Here is a 12,101-nt window from a genome sequence, read left to right on the forward strand (position 1 = left end):
ATAACAACACCTTTGTCGGCGGCCAAATATTTATGGACTTGACTTTAGGTACAAACGCCTATGTTCTGTTTGTCTCCCTTTAAATAAATAAATAAGTCTTTATTGATGAAGTCGACCCACCAAGTCTTATTTTGTTTTGCGCTGCGTCTGCCCACAATTCACAGTGTCAACAGTGGAAATGTAGGAGGCATTAAACCAGTCCAAATAAATATCGGTATGAACACACATCCGTTCCATATGTTGCTCCGGTTTGCTCCATAAAACAACTTGGAAATCAGCCCAGGAATTCATCCAAGCCCTAATGCTTATCTTAGACATCCCTGTTATTTAGGGGGGCGGATCATGTGTCAGTACACAGCGAGCAGAAAGGCAAGTCGCGAAAAGAGCTCGGGCGGCTCGTGAGTACGAAAGTGGTAGCCGATGTAAGCGTAGGGGGCGTGGCCAACCGGTAAACGGGTGGGAAAGAAAACAAGGCGGTCGCCTCGGGAGAAGCGTGCTTTGGCGGGGAGGGGGGGGGTGCGTGACGTCACCGCGGAGCGAAAGAGAGAAAGTGTCGTCTGTTTCTGCGGCTGCTGAGAAAAAAAGGAGGAGGAGGAGGAGGGAGAGGGGAGGTGTGGGGGGGGTAGAGGGGGGGGGGGGGGGGCAAGAGCTGGAGGACGGAGGCGGAGAAACGCACTCAACTTCTTCATTTGAAGGAGCAGCTCGCACCCGGCAGCAGCGCGCGACTTTCTCCGCCTGAGACGCGCAGAGGAGGATGCAAACCTGCGTGTTTTTTGAATGTTTGTAGCGTGTGATTGACCGCGGCGGACGGAGAGACGGCGAGACTGTGAGGCTGTGAAGTTGCGTGGAGGGGAAAGAGATAAAGCGAGTGCTGGAGCTCTGCGGTCGTGAAACAGCACGTGAAGAGTTTGGGTGCACAAAAAGAAAGCAAAGCGGCGCGATGGTGCGTCACTCTGCCTAACCGCACGACAGCACTACACAGAGAGAGAGAGAGAGAGAACATCAAGAGGGAAACATGCTGTCGAGTCCTGCAACAAGATCTGGGCACCCCGTTTTGCTCGAGCGGTTTGGCGACTGAGCGGCTGACGAGTGCGTGGAGCCTGGGTGGGCGGACGGGTGGGATTCCTTTTGAAGCGCGCGGACGGATTGCGCTTGTTTGCCTTCTCTCCTTATTGCCGCCTGTATGGGAAGAAGACGCACTGGACAGCGCCGCCTCTGAGCTGCCTGCGCCCCAGCATGCAGCTCCTCAGGGTCGCCTGGGCTTTGGCTGGAGCGGCGCTGTGCTGCGCGCTGCTCCTCCTGCTCCACTCGCGCCTCCTCAAAGAAGGTAGGCTCACTTCATTTTCATTTTGCGCACACTTGTGCGCTTTTGCGCGCGTGCGTAAGAGCTGTGGTCATGTGCTCGTGTCCGTGCCCATACCCATGCCCACCTGCAGTGCCAGTTTTCTTCCCCAACGATTTGGGGGGACAAGTTGCACTAGCATCTCTAGGGAAATGTGCTGCTTTTGCATTTGCATAGCCCGGTTCTTCAAGGGTTCTTTAGTGAGAGATATGGTTCTGTTTAGTTCTAGAACCGTTTCATGCTTGCAGAGTGAACTGGCTGATTAGATTGAATGGGGAGTGTGTTGTATATGGTTCTAAGTAGAACCTGCTAGAGAATACTTAGAAGAACCTTTCTATTTTTCCATCCTTTTTGGTGCTATGTAGAACCATGTTGAAAGGTTCTGTTTAGAACCATATAAAACAGGTTTCACGTAAAGAAGAATTTCACCACATAAAGAACCATTTAAGGATGCAAGTGGTTCTGTACAGAACTCATGGCTTTAAGTAGAACCATTCCCTTTACTAAAGAACCCTTGCAGAACCATCTTTTTTTTCTTTTTAAAGAGTGTAGCCTTAGCTAAAGGGAGCGTTTCCGCATGCACTGGAAGCGTAGTGCAGAACAAATCATCATACAGCCAGACATAATGAATGTTTTAAAGCCACCCACATACCACGCTGGGATGAATGTGAGCAGGATGCAGTGATCAGAGCTGTGGAGAAAGAAAAGGCAATGCTAGTTTGATTTATAGACTTTTTTTACGCACCGGTCGAATGCAGAATTCAACAATGCGTCCATTCGAGGAGGAGATGAGTTCATTGTTGCAGGAGATAAAGTGATTTATGGTTGTGTTCTTCAATAGATGGCACTAGAGTCTAGCTTAAGGGTGATGCTGAGGTCAAACAGTAATTATTTTCCCTCATTAGTCTTAATTCGCTTTGTCTGGCAGTGCCACTCAAGGACCAGCTAAATCCAGATGTAGGGGATGTGTTATTTATGTGCCCTTGATGTATACAATGTCACCTGACTGCAAAGTTAAGTGTAACACTGGGTTTTGTGAGATGAGGTACAAGATTGGAATATTGGAATAACTTTGCAGCGCGCTTATTTAACATGATCTTGTTTGGCATAGTTGCAGCCCATTCATAGATACAGGGATGAGCACATGTGCATTACATGTTTCCCATTCTCCTCTTATTTACAGTGAGCTCAGGAAGTTGTATTCATTTTTGGACTTTCCCAGCTATTCTGGGGTCAGCTAATGTGTCAGTACACAGTAATAAAGAAGCAGGGCCCGTGAAGACCACTGCTCGGCTGCTCGGATGCCTAACCTTTTCTCGGCAGCGCAGGGCATGTAAGCTGTCCTCTTCCCATCTCTTCTCTTTTTTGTATATGTGTGTGTGCCTCGGAGGGGAAACAAGAGAGGTTTGTTTATGGATGAGGCAGAAGGTCAACCGCCAACACTGCTCGGTGGTGGGTATTGTGGACTGTCTCCTTGCCTCTGTCGCAGTCTTCATGTGAAAATACGGGTCAAGCTGTGGTAAATGATAGCCCACCACATCGTTTTGGCCAGTACAGTTGGAGAAAGGAGGCTTGTAGGCCTGCTCTGCAAAACCGTGGCTGCGTGCCTAACTGATTTGGAGCAAGTGCGCTGTGATAGCAGCGGGGTGTTCCCTCTAGCCGTCAATACGGTGCTGCTTGGTACAAGTGGATTTCATCAGTGTTGTCACTGATACTTTTAAAGCACACAAAAAAAAAGATGAAAAGAAGTGATGCATTGAATTGACTTGATTTACTGTGATCATTTCAATGTGGATGATGTATATTACATATGCACAGTTGTTGTCACAAATGATGGACATATATAGATCAGGTAAATTCAATGTCACCTTTTTCAGTACATTTAGGAAACACATTTGCATTTTGCCCTATTTGACCTAATCATCATAACGCTTATTGATTTTAGGTATGCAATTCCTAGAAAGCATACAGCACAAATAAGATGGATTTTAATGAAATATCAGTGGTTATCTAGATTGCTATACAGTAGATGTTAAATGAATCCCTTACAGAAAGCAGATTTCCACATGATTATCACATCTACTTTTTCATTCAGACTTTGTAAGCAAAAAAATCTACCCGAGTGTTTCAGGCCTGTTATTCAGGTGTATTGCAGTGTATTACATACTGTGTTTGAATGTTTCGCTCTCCTTGTGTTTTCATTGGCCTGAAGCCATAGAAGGTTGAGTTTAAAAGGAATACATTCATGGAAATCTATACCAAAGCAAATGAGGCAAGAAGGTGAGAGCACATTCGCTTTGTCTGGTTGGTCAAGGTCATTATCCATGGTACAGGGCAGGCTGAAATACAGTACATGAGCTGAAAAAGATATATGTTACATGTCTTTTGAAAGACAATACAGCCTGCAGTAACCCTTAGCTCTGTTATTCTTTACAGCAGATTTAAATGCACACTTCCTTTGAATGAAAATCTGAATATGTGAATCAGTAACTTTACAATGTGATGAACTATTTTGCTGGAGGAAACAGGAGTTTCATTGTCATGAATGAGAAGGTTGAAGAAAAGCATTTGTCTTGTCTCGGGACAGTTTCAGTGTAAACACATGGTAGCGTCTCATTTTTCCTTTACTAAATACAAGAACAAGTACAAGTGATCAATCTTGCAGTCAGTCAACTGCGCAGTTACTTGCAAATATGTCATGCTGTTTATGTGTAGTGTGAGTGATGACTGCTAAAATGTTAAATTCATGCATAAATCATTCTGCAGATGTTGATATCACTCATTCAGTATCATTATGTTGTAAATGATACTGGTTTAGATGTCTCCTCAGACCCTGCACATCTGTACACTACTGTTTAAAAGTTTGGCATCACTGTTAATAATATAAAACAACTTTGTTACAAATGATTCTAATGTTATGGCATCACTCGAATAAGCTATGAAGCTTTAATGGCGCTGTAGATGATTCCATTATAACTGAAGCTGTACAGCATCAAGAAAAAAGCTGCTGTTGGAACAAAACCTCATATCTCATTTTTCAGTTTTTGACATAATTTGAAAATGCCTGTTTCTGTTTACATTGTGTGTTAATTTCATGATAAATGTACTAAATAAAATAGCCCAAAAGTACTTGGAAAAAAGTCTGGTTCCATTGACTTACATTAAAAGTCAAATACGTTTTTCTTTCTCCTGTAAACATTTTGAAATTACATGGTTTTGTTCTCGACAGCAATGATAAGCGAATTAAAATTTATATGTTTGAAAAGCAGTGACCAAATTTAGCAATTTTGTGACAAGAAATGGCTAAATAAACATAATAACAGGAGTATACGTTATTTAAGTTATGTTTTATTTTGTCTTATACCTTCTTGTTTTTATTTTGGTATATTTTCTATGTAAAATTTATTAATGGTTTTGCATGCATCTGGTCTGTAAGTATGTAATGTGTACACTCTCCAAGACATATTCTTTGTATGTGTAACACACCTGGCAAACTGATTCTGTTTTTGATATAAGCCTCCTTGTTTCCAAAGGAATACAAATATGCACTTCTGTTTAGTTTGCAAACTGTCAAAATACTTCTGCATAAGCACATCTGGCCTGTGCTACAGTTCCATTCTGAATTCTTTTTCAAGAGCCCTAGAGCTTCATTTGCTTTCCCCCCTTTTCAAGGCTTGCATTGATCTGTAACCGCAGTGTGAGGAGCTGTGGTGGGCTCAGAAAAGAGCGGTCCTGGGGGTGTTTGTTTGCCTCGGTGAGGCGCTGATTGCATAATTGTGGTTAACGCGCTGGTGAACTGTGGTGTAATTACCGAGTGAGGCCTGTGCGCCTCTGCAGATGGTGGGCTTATTCATCAGCGAGGCTCCTCTGAAGGTGCTTAAACTGCCAGAATGGAAGGATTTGGCAATTTTGCCCTTGAGTGCTACGTCAGTCTGAAGTGACATAAAGATAATACTTGCCATTTGGTGCGCTGTTATTACCACTATGAGATCACATGCAAATGGGCTCATTTTCAGTGTGCTGGAAAATCCTACTTTGTGAGAAACCATCAACAAGTCCAGAGACTTCTTGTCAAGGACTTCTGGAGCTTAGCTCTTAGGATCTGGCATTGTAGTAAACTATCTACCCTAGAATTATAACAAAAACACCAGCTTTAATTAAATTAACTTGGCAACCTGGTCAATTTGGAGGCCAGTGCCTGGAGATAAATGCTTAAGTATGAAAGATGTAGCCCCAAGGCTTCCATGCAGATATGCTTTCAAGCGAAGGAGTTGAGCTACCATTCAGTAGGTCTCTGCAGTCTGTGGACTGTGCATAATATGGAAGAGTATTAGTATTGTAGTATGTTGCTATTGAATCAGTAATATGACTTGATTAAAGATTGGATTATTTTAACCATAAAAATGTTTTTTTGACAAAATCCAAAATACCTTGAGTTATCTGGAGCCACAGAAGTGCTCATCTGGAGCTGTAATTGCTCAAGAAGAAGCTCACAGAACACAGTGGGCATGTCTGCATATTGCAGCCTTCAGGGTCAATGTTGCCAAAGCTAGAATTACAATAATGTAGGAATACATTGAACTCATTCTTTAAAATGTAGCACTACTGGGGCTTTTTTCAGACCTCAGAAAAGTGTATCATGATATCATGTATTGTGAAAATGTAGGGTGTCCCAGGCAAATGAACATAAATAGGCTTCATGTTGAACAATACAAGATTTATTTACCAAAATCGAACAAGAAATTCAGAGGGATGTGGATTTTATAACCGATTTAACAAAGATTCACAAATGTTCAATATGGGCACCGCCTGTGACACAACATGCATCAAGTCGGTAGCCCAGCTCCTGCCAAGCACTCTGTGTTTGTGCCATGTCCAAATCTGATTTTCAATTGGTGCATTTTTATAGAATTTTCTCAAAAAATGACTGTGTTCGAACATATTCTAACACACAAAATGCCTTTTCATTTCAAGTGAACGCCATTCTTCAGCCTGAAAAAAATAACTTTTCTTAACTTTAACTTTAACCTATTGTGAAAATTTTAGATAATTTGAGGGAGAACTGGCTGTGCTATTAGACTACGAAATGGATGTATATTTTTTTGGGACACCCTGTATATAAGTATATTTATGTATTGCCACTGACAGAACAAAAGCTTGTATCTCTTGTAACCTTGTGTTGTCATTTTCCTTTTTTACATAGTTGCATGAAAATGCCAACTGCTGTTCACATTATGTAAAAATTTCATGATGAACAAACCAATAGAAATGTGCAGAATTCCACATTTTTCACATTGCTATATGTTTTCCTAAGCCTATTATGGATCTTGTCAATGCTTAAAACATACTGTCCAGCTGTGTGTTTCATAAAAAGAACATAACTAGTATTGTTTATTGGAAAAATACATTGAACTTATTCTTTAAGATGTGGCACTACTGGGGCTTTTTTTCTGTATGTTTTTGAGTTATCAAATCTCAGAAAAGTGTACCATAATATATATCTTGTATTATGAAAATTTCCCCAGGTATATTTGTTTATATTTGTGTTGCCTCTGTCAGAGCAAAAGGTTGTATTTCTTTTAACCTTGGGTTGTCATTTTCTCTTTTTTGCCTAGTTTGAAAATGCCAACTGCTATTCACATTATGTTAAAATTTCATGATGAACAGACCAATAGAAATGTGCAGAATTACAGATTCTTACTCCTTCAAAGTTACTTTTTTTAAAATATGAGGTTGATTACATGTTATATTTTTGCTACGTTGCTCTGGCTTCAGAGGTTAGAAACCACTCGATTTTGCCTAATTGACTGTTACAGAGTGGTTTGACCATCTCTATAGATCAACCATTTTATCTGGAGGAGTGAGTGCTTGTAAACGAGAGGATGCTCTTTTTGCATTGGCAAGACATCAGTCACTCTAATTTAGAAAGGATTCTTGTCATTTCCTTCAAGATAAAGTAGACCATCTCATTTGTGCTGCTCATTGAACACTGTAGAGGCTCTGATTCCCAAGAGGTACAAAATCACACCAGGGCTGAACGATGTTAGGTAAAAACAAGTCACATTGCAGTATTTTAGGCTTTTTCAATGAATATTATGATATTTTAAACACAAATTAATAATGATTTCCAAGGGTAAAGATTAACCTTAATAATAGAAAGAGTGTGTTTGTGGGGGGTGGGGGGTAGTGGAGAGGTTAAAGGAGCAATATGTGAGATGATGCAACCTGTCAGATTCACAATCCACACAGTCCTTCATCCTCCCTCCTTTCATCCAGCATCATACTTCACTTTACTGGCTAAGAGCTCTCCAACAGTGGAAAGCAGCGGCAATGTTGACTCTTATTTTGCTTCTTTTTGTGTCGCTTCTTTTCTTTGCTGCCGAACATGGGTTCTTGCTGGGAGTGGGTGTGCTAGTTTTTCATTCTCTCATGTTGGACTACTGACTCCACACTACGGTGACTCACTATCACGTCTTGAGGTGCAAAGTGGTATTACGAGACAGGATGGGATGGGATGGGCTGGACCTAACTGGTTCACATGCACACATCAGTAGGTATCATGATAAATAAACGTCTTTGACATAACGTCAAAACTGTTATTTTTTCACATTATGTTGCTAATTTAAAGGACTTTGGAATGTTTTTGCAAATTGCTATTATGATTTCAGTATATCTTTAAAAAATATTCAAAATGTATCTCAATTTGTACAATATTGAAATCTTAGGATCTCCAGTTATATCTTTCAACATTGTCTTGACAAGTTTTGAGTGGGGAAATTTAACTTAATAACACAGAACCATTCAGCTGTTAGTCTGGCACACTACATTCAGTGTTTAAGCCAAGTCACAATTAGATATTTTCCTCAAGCTAGTCAGCCTTACCCAAATACCCAAAGAATATCTATGATTGGTCATGAAGAATCCAAACCCTAGCTGTACCAGGGGACCAGCCATATGTCTGGAGAAGTGGCGTTTATTTGTGTGTGCGCAAGTACCAGACACCTAACCAGCTCATATGACACTGGGCTGATGCAGTTTTATAGCAGGACTGATGCCAAGATTAGCCTCACCATGAGTTAAATAGCTAGACAAACACAAACCGTATTGATGCTGAAAAATATAGTGTGAACAGTAGTTCCATGTTCGCTAGACCTAGGGCACTGCGTAATGCAGGTTTAAGTGAATGAAAAGCTCTTAACTGATCACCATTTAGCTGAAACCCAGTTTTCTCTGATTTTCTGTTTTAGTTAGATCATATAGTGGTTGAGCAGGTTTTCACATGATCCTTAATTCAAAGTCATCAATAACTGCACAACCCCACAAAAGATTGCAACTGTGCTAATGTATCAAGTCATAATAAAGTACATATTGTGGCACATTATCAAAATTTTGTCAATGTATAGGTCAGGGACTTGGGTTAGGAAACAACACACTTTGTCTACCTAAAGCGTCTGACAATGCTGCATTATTAATTTTATACTGCTTGGTATTCAGTCACGGAAAACTCACAATCTGCAAGAGATTTAGACCCATTCAGACAAAAAAATAGAACTATAAGATTTTGCCCCATGAGCTGATTGATGACACCTAATGCCACAGTGGCAACACAGAACAACCATAAAACTTGCACAGTTCCCAGTACAGGGCAGAGGTCAGTGCTACTTTGGGCTTTTAAACACAGCTTCAGTTGTTTCTGAAACTCAACCCTGAGCTTTCCAGGGAGATAGTCCCAGTCACTGTATCAGACAAGGTTGTTCTAGACTTTCTAAGTTTCAAACTTACGTTTTCTTACGTTTATACTTCCACAGGCCTAATTTGCCTTGGAGGCAGCATGCATTAAGACATGCTCTGCGAGTGTGCTCTCTACGTGTTTGCCAGAATTACATATTTAGCTTCTCATGTAGGGACAATATTTTATCTGAATAAACAGGCACTTTCTTGTGATAGTATTTGTCCAAACTAGATTAGTCTATATGTTTATATAACAGTTCATCCACTCTGACAATGAAAACATTACCAGACCAATCAGGTGCCACCCTACCACCCCTCTGTGTGGTAGACCTTTCTCCTACCATGAGCTTATGGCAACAGGTCACAGTACAGGCCTTAACAAACTACCGTGTTCTTCCCCTCTATTCCATCAACATGAGGACAATACTCTAATGGTTTTAGGGTTTGCTTTGAAATGGGCACTCGCCTACAGCATAGAGATAAGATGTCCAATCCAGGTCACGGCACCACTTGAATAATCCTAACCCTAACTGTACCAGGGAACCAGCCGTATGTCTGGAGAAGTGAAGTTTATTTGTTTGTGCACAGGTACCAGACACCTAACCAGCCTGTAAGACACTGGGCTGTTGCAGTTGTATAGCAGGTCTGATGCCAAGATTAGGCGCAGCCTGTACATGACAAGTGACAGGTGTGACAGTTGTGACCATGTAGAGATAAACAAGAATAGGCAGAAGAATGTTCTAAATACAGTCACAGTATAGGCACACACAATACTGAGTATAATGACATATAACACAACACTAAACACATTACAGTGCAGTACATTTCTACATTCAGGAAATTAATTTCACTCAGTTAAACATTAGTGATTGGTTAGAGATTTATTTGTATCTGGCACATTTGTTCAGTATCAATATTGCAATGGTCGAAGCTGACTGATTTTGTGCAGCACTGGTTCACACCTGTTTCCCACTAGAGCTAGGTCAGCACTCTCTTTACACAGGGGAATTGTTTTGTTTGGTGCAATTTTTTCTTGATTAATGTGCTTTCAAGGCTAAAAATGTGCTAATTAATATACAACAAAATGCCGTTTCATCCTGGATAAAAACCTGAGAAGTGGAGGACAAACTCATTTATACCTTTCACATAACTGCACCTGACTTCTTGTTCAATTGTCCCTGACAGGTTCTTGACAGATTCATGACACCTACTGCGTAAAACAATTTGTCCCAAACGTCCTGTCACAGCAATGGCGCATTGGGCCTTTTTGGCCCCTTGAATGATAGAGACATTATTGATCATAACTAGGACTGTCGTAGCCTTTGTCATGGTCACCAGCTTACGTCCAAAGCAATTTCTCTGTGATCATTGTTTCCTGCGTCTGACTTGAAGCTAAACAACATCCGCCCTCGGCCTCCTTTTTCAGCGTGATTGTTATTCTTATTTTCAATTGAAAAGGAATTAAAGGCAATGGCATTTAATGAATATCTTATAACACTGAATGTCACATTCCCTTAGTCTCACATCCTTGAATAAATTGCATGTGCGTAACAATTTCATCCTGAAGCAGTGCAATGGCAAAATAGGTTTTCTGTGAAGAATAAAGGAAAAAAGAGAGATGGAGAAAAGCAATATGGCTTTCTTCCAAGTATATATTAATTTGCCTTCTAATTTTATTGCCTGTAATGATGGTCAAAGACAACATTGTGCCGCAGATGTTAGTCGAGAATCAAATCTTGATCTAAGACTCATACAGGACTGTAATCAGCCTCTTTTCAACAAATACGAGCAAAATAAAATGAGATTCCTCAGCCGTTTCTCCAAGTGCATTAGATAATCACGTCCCATGTAATTTGCTCATTTGAAAGCCATGTTGGTTCTGGAATGGCCAAAGAGGAATTCAGCACATCCCATTTCCCATAAGTGGACGAAGGACAGTTTACAGTCACCCAAAGCATTCAGAGGGAGCTTGCAGCGCTTATGGCACTCTATTACCTTCAGAGAGTTTCTGCAGTAATTACGGAAGCAATTATCATATGGTTCAGTGTATTTGGTTGTAAAATGAAGCCGTGTAGTACATGGTGTACTTTAGTTCACATTATAAGTTTGCACAATTTTGCCATTAGCTTACTGGGAGGAAAAATATGAGGCTGTGATTGAATCTTTTAAATCTTTTAAGTCCTGCATGCAAGATTTTTTTTTAAATCAATGTAAATTCTATAGGAAAATCTCTGTAACTTATACCATTGTTTTCAACCTTTGTTTTGAATATTATGCAATAGATCAAGTCATTAATTTAAAAAGAAGTAGTATATTCTTTGCTTGTTTATAGGTTTGCATAGCCTTGATTGTCATTAATAAACAATACATAGATAAACATATGTCAATATTGCTTTCTAACACTAGCCTTGCAGCAAAGGTTGTGCTAAATGTTGTTTCTTCGTTTCTACAAAGCTGAAGTTGGTTTCTTTTCCAGCTCCTGAATGTAATTCCAGCACCATTTAAGGTAGAATGGAAATTTTGAATTAAGAAGCTAACCTTAGCTTTGTTTAGTAATTTCAAATAATTTGTCTTGTATGTGCATCCCATATATTCATGCCTCCAGCTCTCAGATGCTGCTCCTGGAATTTTGAAAATATTACAGCTCTACGACTGTCAGTACCAGCTTCTCCGAGTCAGTGGTTTCTCAGGTGGTACTAGAAGAAATGCAGTGGTTGTTACATTAAGGCTAACCCCAAAAGACTGGCTATTTCTTTAAGTGGCACAAGAACAAAGTGGACTGCTTCACAGACTAGACTGCTTTTTTATTTTCACTCAAAATGTGGCACCCCTGCCTCAGCCACGGCTAGTATGTTGGATTATCTGAACTTATTTGTACTGTATTAGTATGGTAATGGTTATGACAAAACTCTGTAGGAAGAATTTCAGTGGTTTACCGAATGAACCAGTATAGTGCCCACTACCAAATGTAGAATATCCTTCTCCTTACTGGGCAGAGCAAGCAATACTAACTCGTTGACCTACAGGC

The 12,101-nt window shown here is 40.5% G+C and overlaps 1 protein-coding gene across 3 annotated transcripts in view; it reads left to right on the plus strand.

The window, feature by feature from the left end:
* Positions 1–12,101, plus strand: part of tafa5a (TAFA chemokine like family member 5a) — a 150,002-nt gene that overhangs the window by 46,687 nt on the left and 91,214 nt on the right. Inside the window, exon 1 of one of the 3 annotated variants that reach the window (XR_001857824.2) lies at positions 673–1,327. The exons of the other annotated variants lie outside the window; for them this stretch is intronic. The gene's annotated coding sequence lies outside the window, so the exon portion shown is untranslated. Of the gene's footprint in view, positions 1–672; positions 1,328–12,101 lie in introns of those variants that run through there. 3 annotated transcript variants of the gene reach the window in all.

This window comes from Pygocentrus nattereri, chromosome 1 (assembly GCF_015220715.1).
Source record: "Pygocentrus nattereri isolate fPygNat1 chromosome 1, fPygNat1.pri, whole genome shotgun sequence".
Lineage (NCBI taxonomy): Eukaryota > Metazoa > Chordata > Actinopteri > Characiformes > Serrasalmidae > Pygocentrus > Pygocentrus nattereri.